Source organism: Chiloscyllium punctatum, chromosome 25, assembly GCF_047496795.1.
Source record: "Chiloscyllium punctatum isolate Juve2018m chromosome 25, sChiPun1.3, whole genome shotgun sequence".
Lineage (NCBI taxonomy): Eukaryota > Metazoa > Chordata > Chondrichthyes > Orectolobiformes > Hemiscylliidae > Chiloscyllium > Chiloscyllium punctatum.
This window is the reverse complement of record NC_092763.1, coordinates 59021029-59028844: the sequence shown is the minus strand read 5'-3', so window position 1 is coordinate 59028844 and position 7816 is coordinate 59021029. Positions and strand designations below refer to the sequence as shown.

At 38.2% G+C, this 7816-nt stretch overlaps 1 long non-coding RNA gene across 1 annotated transcript; it reads left to right on the top strand.

Annotated features, from left to right (window-relative positions):
* Positions 1–4156: 4156 nt before the first annotated feature.
* On the top strand, positions 4157–7559 carry LOC140495667 (uncharacterized). Its single transcript, XR_011964068.1, has 3 exons — positions 4157–4221; positions 7055–7260; positions 7433–7559. It is a non-coding gene; the product is annotated as an uncharacterized lncRNA (long non-coding RNA).
* The last annotated feature ends 257 nt before the right edge of the window (positions 7560–7816 follow it).

The following is a 7816-nucleotide window of genomic DNA, read 5'->3' as shown; positions in this document are numbered from 1 at the left end:
ATTCAAATCTACTGTGTACCATCCAGAATCGCAGGGAGTGCTAGAGAGATGGCATCCAACACTAAAGACCGCGTTGAGGTCTTATACATAGAACATAGAAAAGTACAGCACAGAACAGGCCCTTTGGTCCATGATGTTGTGCCAAGTTTTAATCCTAATGTAAAATATAATAACTTAACCTACGCACCCCTCAACTCACTGCTATCCATGTGCATGTCCAGTAGTCGCTTAAATGTCCCCAATAACTCTGCTTCCACCACTACCACTGGCAACGCATTCCATGCATTCACAACTCTCTGCGTAAAGAACCTACCTCTGACATCTCCTATAAACCTTCCTCCTAATATCTTCAAACTATGACTCCTTATACCAGTCAATCCTGCTCTGGGGAAAAGTCTCTGGCTATTGACTCTATCTATTCTACTTATTATCTTGTATACCGATGGTCAGGTCTATCCAGATGATTGGGATAACGGAGTTCCGTTTGTACTTTTTGCGAACAGAAATGCATTAAATAAATCGACCAAATTCAGCCCATTTGAATTAATATTTGGGTATGATGTAAGAGGACTGTTAAAATTGATTAAGGAGAAATTAATAAATCAGAATTCAGAGATCACCCATTTGGATTACGTGTCAAATTTTAATAAGGGGATTTAGTAAGGGGAGGTCATGCCTGACAAACCTGTTACAATTCTTTGAAGAGGTAACAAGTAGGTTAGACCAGGGAAACCCAGTGGATGTTATCAACCTAGACTATCAAAAGGCTTTTGATAAGGTGCCTCACTGGAGTCTGCTGAGTAAGGTGAGGGGCCATGGTGTTCGAAGTGAGCTCCTGGCATGGATTGAGGATTGGCTGTCTGACAGAAGGCAGAAAGTTGGGACAAAAGGTTATTTTCAGAATGGCAGCTCGTGACAAATGGTGTCCTGCAGGGTTCAGTGTTGGGGCTGCAGCAGTTCGCTTTATATATTAATGATCTGGATGAAGGGAATCGGGGCATTCTGGTGAAGTTCGCTGATGATATGAAGTAAGGTGGACAGGCAGGTAGTTCTGAGGAGATGGGGAGGCTGCAGAAAGATTTAGACAGTTTAGGAGAGTGGTCCAAGAAATGGCTGATGAAATTCAATGTGAGCCAATGCGAGGTCTTGCACTTTGGAAAAAAAGAATACAGGCGTGGACTACTTTCTAAACAGTCAGAAAATTCATAAAGCCAAAGTACAAAGGGATCTGAGAGTGCTAGTCCAGGATTCTGTCAAGGTTGACTTGCAGATTGAGTCCATGGTTAAGAAAGCAAATGTAATGTTGTCATTTATCTCAAGAGGCTTGCAATATAAAAGCAACGATGTGCTACTGAGACTTTATAAAGTTCTGGTTAGGCCCCATTTAGAGTACTGTGTCCAGTTTTGGGCCCCACACCTCAGGAAGGACATACTGGCACTGGAGCATGTCCAATGGAGATTCACACAGATGATCCCCGGAATGGTAGACCTAACATACAATGAATGGCTGAGGATCCTGGGATTGTATTCATTAGAGTTTAGAAGGTTGAGGGGAGATCCAATAGAAACGTACAAGGTAATGCATGGCTTAGAAAGGGTGAATGATGGGAAGTTGTTTCCATCAGGTGGGTATACTAGGACCTGTGGGCACAGCCTTAGAATTAGAGGGTGTCAATTTAAAACAGAAATGAGGAGACATTTCTTCAGCCAGAGAGTGGTGACCCTGTAGAATTCATTGCCACAGAGCGCAGTGGAGGCCAGGACATTAAATATCTTCAAGGCAGAGATTGATAAATTCTTAATCTCGCAAGAAATTAAGGGATACAGGAGAATGCAAGTAAGTGGCATTGAAATGCCCATTAGCCATGATTGAATGGCAGAGTGGACTCATTGGGCCAAATGGCCTTATTTCCACTCCTACATCTTATGGTCTTAGATTTTAGAGAATAATTAAATAGAAATGGAGGGTTGGCTAGACAAAAATTAAAAGTATCACAGCATACAATGAATCAAGAAGCAGATCAGAAATCAAAAATTCTCAATTTTGCCATTGGGGATAAGGTATTGGTGTAACTTCCAGAAATAGGTGAACCTTTAAAGCAAGCTTTAGTGGACCTTATCAAAGCGAGAAGAAATTAAGTGAGGTGAACTACTTGATAAGGAAGAAATCTCACAAAGTGTGTCATGTGACTATGCTCAAAAGGTATTTTGATAGGGAAGGAAAGCAAGAGGAGAAGGTGTTAATGATTACAGCACAGAGAGAAGAACCAAGTCCAGAGGATTCTGAATTGGACATTCATCAAATCAAATTGGACAATGAGGAAGTTGTAAAAAATTGGGATAAATTATTGAGTTAACTTCCACAAGAAAACGAAATGACCTGAAAGAGTTATTACTATCACATGGGGAGATATGTGGAAGTAAACTGAGAAGTATTAACCTAATTGTGTATGATGTAGATATAGGCGATGCTGTTCTGATTAAGCAACATCCTTATAGGCATAATCCTCTAAAGTTGGCACAGATTCAGAAGGAGATAGAATGCATGCTCCAAGATGGTATAGTCAATGTGAGTTACAGTGACTAGAGCTCACCCATAGTCATGGTGCCAAAGCCAGATGGTACCCAACAGTTATGTGTGGATTATTGCAAAATCAACGCCATTACAAAGACTGATGCGTATCCAATTCCACAGTTGGAGGACAAAAGGTGGGACAAGCAACTTACATTTTCATGTTGGACTTGCTCAGAGGCTACTGGGGTAGCTACCTCTGTCAGAGAGAGCAAAAGTGATGTTGGCGTTCGTAATGCCAAATGGACTATATCAGTTCATAGTCATGCGATTTGGTATAAAAAACGCTCCACCACATTTCAGTGACTAACTAATTAGGTCATTGCCAGATTATCGAACTGTATGGCATACATTGATGACCTGGTGATTTTTAGTAACTTATGGAAAGAACATTTACAGCATGTATTGGACTTTTTTGATCAACATTGGAAGGTAGGCTTTGTGGTAAACCTAGCTATAAGTGAATTTGCCAAAGCCCATGTAATTTTACACAGACAAATGGCCCCATGGGATGCTAAAATGAAAGTAATTGGAGATTTTCCCAGATCATTGATGAAAAGAGCAGTACTATGGTTCTTGGGATTGAGTGGATTTTACTGAAAGTTTGTGCCAAATTTTAACAGTGTGGCTGCTCCACTCACGGAATTGTTAATAAAGGGCAAAATGTTTCAGTGGACAGCAGACTGTCAAAAGGCATTTGACCGCCTAAAGCCTGTGTTAACCACTGCCCCAGTATTAGCTACACTGGATTGCACATGCCTTTCAAGTTGGTAATTGATGTTAGTGATGTGGGTGTCGGTGCGGTGCTCCTGCAGGAGGATGGCGAGGGGATAGAAAGACCCATCGGGTATTTTTCCAGCAAGTTAAGTATCCATCAACAGAAATATTCAACAGTGGAGAAAGAGACTGTGAGCTTGATATTGGCATTACAACATTTCAGTGTTTATATTACCAGCAACACATCTGAGACAATCGTATACACTAATCATAATCGATTGACATTTGTGGAAAAATTCAAGGACAAAAATGCCAGATTGTTTAGAAGGAGCTTGTTGCTGCAGCCATTCAATTTGACAATTGTACATGTGGCAGGTCGTGAAAACGTGACCGCCAATGTGTTATCGAGACTTGAATGAGGTACGGAGGCGTTCGGTGGTGGGTGTGACACAGCCTGAATTCACATGTGATTGTTCATGTTTGCATGTGTATAGTTAGTATTGTGTACATGTGTGTTTTAGACTACTAACCCACATTTGAAGGGTTTTAAAAATGAAGCCATCTTTGGATGTGATGGTTAATTTTTGTTAAGGGGGAGGTGTCACAATGCTGGTCTTTTTTTCTAAAAGCTGTTTCTTTTCTCAAGGATTCTGTATCCTTGAGAGTTTTCAGCGGGGTTGTAAACCACTCAGGCTCCAAGTCGACTGGTTTGGTACAGAGATAAAAGGCCTTTTTTTTATACATAAAGAGATGAGACATTAGGCCAAAGCTTTTATGCTTTTAGAAGTAACCTATATAAGTCAAGGGGGTGTGGCCAGCTCTCTAGCTGAACAATTTAGTTCAGAATTTTAATTAGCAGTTCAGCAGTGGAGCTATATCGAAACAGGCTGCTAAACCCTCGCTCTCTCTTTCTGCCCTTCTAACTTCAACCTGTAAGACTTTGTTTCAATTTTTTGCTCTGTGTTTAAGGGGTTTGTTTATTGGGACTGTTGTGTATATTCAGAACAGCATAATTAAGTCTAGTTTGGGATAATCTGAGTTATGAGGGTATTCTATATTCTGCTCTTTGCGTTTCATTCTGTAATTTTGTGAATAAATTTTTGTCTGTTTTAAAACCTGGTAGTCAACTTAGCTAACTTACTCTGTGTAATTTTCATTGTACACTTACCAAAACAAATTGCAAACTTACGGTCTTGGCTGCCTGCTTAAGAATGTTTTGAGTGGTCTGGCTTAGTCCATAACAAAGGCTTTTATTTTCCACAAACCATATCTGAAAAGAAAATCAGTGCAATTTACATTAAACAATATTCTTAATCGATCTGGGCTTTATATAAATATTTGAGTTTTGCAAATCAGTTTAGTGTTAACAATTATAAAATACACACGCCACTTCTGTTCTGCTGCTGAGGACTAAGAAACACAAGTTTAAGTTGTGAGCATCAAAAGGATATACAAAATATAAACAACTTAATATAATAGCAAAAAACAAGTTGATTATTTTATAATCAGGCATTGTAAAACTGAAAATCATGATGAGGTTATAAATACAGTTTTGACTGAATTCCCATCATAAAATATGTAGATAGATTAATAATAAATAACCTGATGTGTTTGAAAGGATAGGTCAGATGCATTCAAATTTCTCTTGCTCAGAAAATAATGTCACTGTGATCTAGACTTTTTATTCAATACAAGCTTAAATTATATTGCCAATCAAGTGAGTTTCTTGATGATAAGAAGGAGAATTGGAAGAGACTTAGGTAGTTTGTTAGCCCACTCAATTAGACAGGAAAGTTTTAAAAAGTGTGGAAATTTAAAATGTGGGGTCAGAGGGGTGATACTGGTTAAGTGTGCTCTGAACCATAGCCTAATAAATGAAAAAAAATTAAGAAATAGATTTCCAAACAATTTTTTCATGTTTCTTAAAGAAGCAATTTAATTCAACTGTATTTGCAAATGTAATTTGTAGAAAATGTATTTTTTTCTAATTGGACGGTATATTGTGAATGAATAAGAAGATTACTTTTTAAATGTTTTGTCTCTCATTTAAAGTTATGAAAGCTAAGCTAAAGTAATATCCAATGAGATTTACAAATGCATGGAAACAAGAACAAAAATACACAACTTCCATAAGGAAGTAATTTTGCAAAGAATAAATTAAGAAGGACAGGTCTAATGTAAGTTTTATTACTATATACTAAATATCAAATATTTGTCTTATTATTAAGTTGGTACTTGTTTCTGTCTAACAAGTTGAGGGATGTTATAGTGGAGAAATGGAACACTTTTCTATTTTAGGCTTGTGGCATTCATCAACCACTTTAATTAACTGTACTGTTGCTTAGCAATCATATGAAGTTTATTCAATTTTACACCATTAATGCAATTTTATAAAACAATATCTTCATCACATTGTATTGAAAATAACAAAATTGGCATTTAAAATTTTACCTGGTCCTGTAAACCATGGCAGAAGTGTAATTTTCTATGATCTCTTTTAGGTTCAGTTCACAAGAAAGAGTCCTGAGACTTGTTTAAAACTATCAATTCACTTTAAAAACTCTTAAATTAAATTTGACAATGCATAATTCATTAAAGGAGTGTAGAATTCCCAAGAAGTAAACATGATATTGTATACATCTGTTCCTTCTTTGTATGGATGAACAGCACTAATACTCAAGATTTATTTGGGATTAGATGGAATCTTGAAGTCAGATACTCAGATTATTCCACTAATATCTTCATGTTGAGCACAGTCCACTTTTACCCCCTCTGGATCCTTAAAAGTAATAGCTTGATCTATAGGATTGTCTGTGGATCAAATTCTGAGCAATAAGGACAAGGAAACCTGGAGTCTGGTTGGCCCAAGTGCCTGTCTGACCATGGCCAACTCCTTGAACTGTAATTGGATGAGTCCATTGAGTGACTGTATTATAATTCCCTGACTGACCATCGACACCCTTTGCCCATGAAGGACTGCTCCTTGACTTTCAGACATAGTCATTTGTTTGAAGCACATGCAATCTGCTTGCTGTAAGCTTCTGGCTCACTTTGCAGGTGTGATATTGATGAAACATGATGTCATTCAGTAACATATCCACCCCGCTAACTGTTTGATGCTTTGAACCATGACAGGTTACCTTTCTCTTGCTCTGGTCTAAAAAGCAATGCAAGCCACAGAAGCTGACAGTCTGTACCTTAGCACTGAAGTGGCTAGACACTGAAAAGCAGTGCAAGGCACAGATGGTGACCGCCCCTAAGAGGGTTATGAAGATACATGAAATGCCTGTGTGTCCCGATATGGAAAACGACCTGGCAGAAGCATGCAAGTCAAAAGTGTCCCTAAGCTCCAAAATAATGTCCTGAAAGGCTGAGATAGTGTGCGAGTTGGTCAGAAAGCAGCAAGAATGTTGTGATGAGCTGGTAACTTGATGATACTCACTTGAGTTAATAGAGGATGGAAGATGATAGTATCTGGAAGTATCTACAAAGACATTGTGATGAAGATAGATTTGACTGTAGGCACAAAAGAGGCAAGCAGCAAGATACTGCTGCCAGGTAGTCACTCTAACTTTCATGTCAGGGAAGGAGAGGAAATTTGGGAGTTGCTCAGAAATTAGGCAAGTTTAGTTAACAATGCAATACATGAATAAAGACAGTCATCAATCATTCACAAAATTCTGAGCTTGTTGTTTAAACCTTTGGGGGAAATTCAAATTTTTTTTTCCCAACAGCAAGAATCTGATTTTTTTCATTTCGTTGTAGTTTCCCAACTTCCTTGCTATTGCTTAGCCTGCTCAAGGGAAAGGAAACTTCTGCCTGATATTACACACAGTGATTGGAATCTGGTTTATGCTGCTGAGAGTGTGATGGAAGCAGATTCAAGTGTGGCATTCAAAAGAGAATTGGAGAATTATTTGAAGCGAAAGAATTTATGGGACTACAATGAAAAGAGGTGGAAATCCGACTAGGTGAGTTCGTCTTTCCAGGAACCAGCATTGACATGATGGAGTAAATGGCTTCCTTTTGTGCTGTAACTATCTTATGACTGTATAATGTATCTAGAATCTATTTATAATGATCTCATGTGGTTCATTAATTTATTTAATAAATTTATTTCTCATTTATCTCTCCACTCTGCAGGCACCCTGCCTCTATTCCTGATGAAGGGCTTTTTCCCGAAACGTCGATTTTCCTGCTCCTCGGATGCTGCCTGACCTGCTGTGCTTTGCCAGCACCACTCTAATCTAGACTCTAGTTTCCAGCATCTGCAGTCCTTGTTTTTACCTAATTTATTTAATAAACTTTATTGTCTTAATATTACATGCGTTTGATAATCCTGATAAATGAGATAATCTGATTAATGAAATACCGCTAAAGCTAAATAAATGGAGCTGACTGCAGATTTGATTTTGTAGACCAAGGTACATTTGACAAGCAAGTAGCTGGAAGAAGGAAGAAAAGATGCCTAAGAGAGAAAAAAAACAGGAAAACAAGAAAGGACAGCCAGGAAGGAAAGAAATAAAT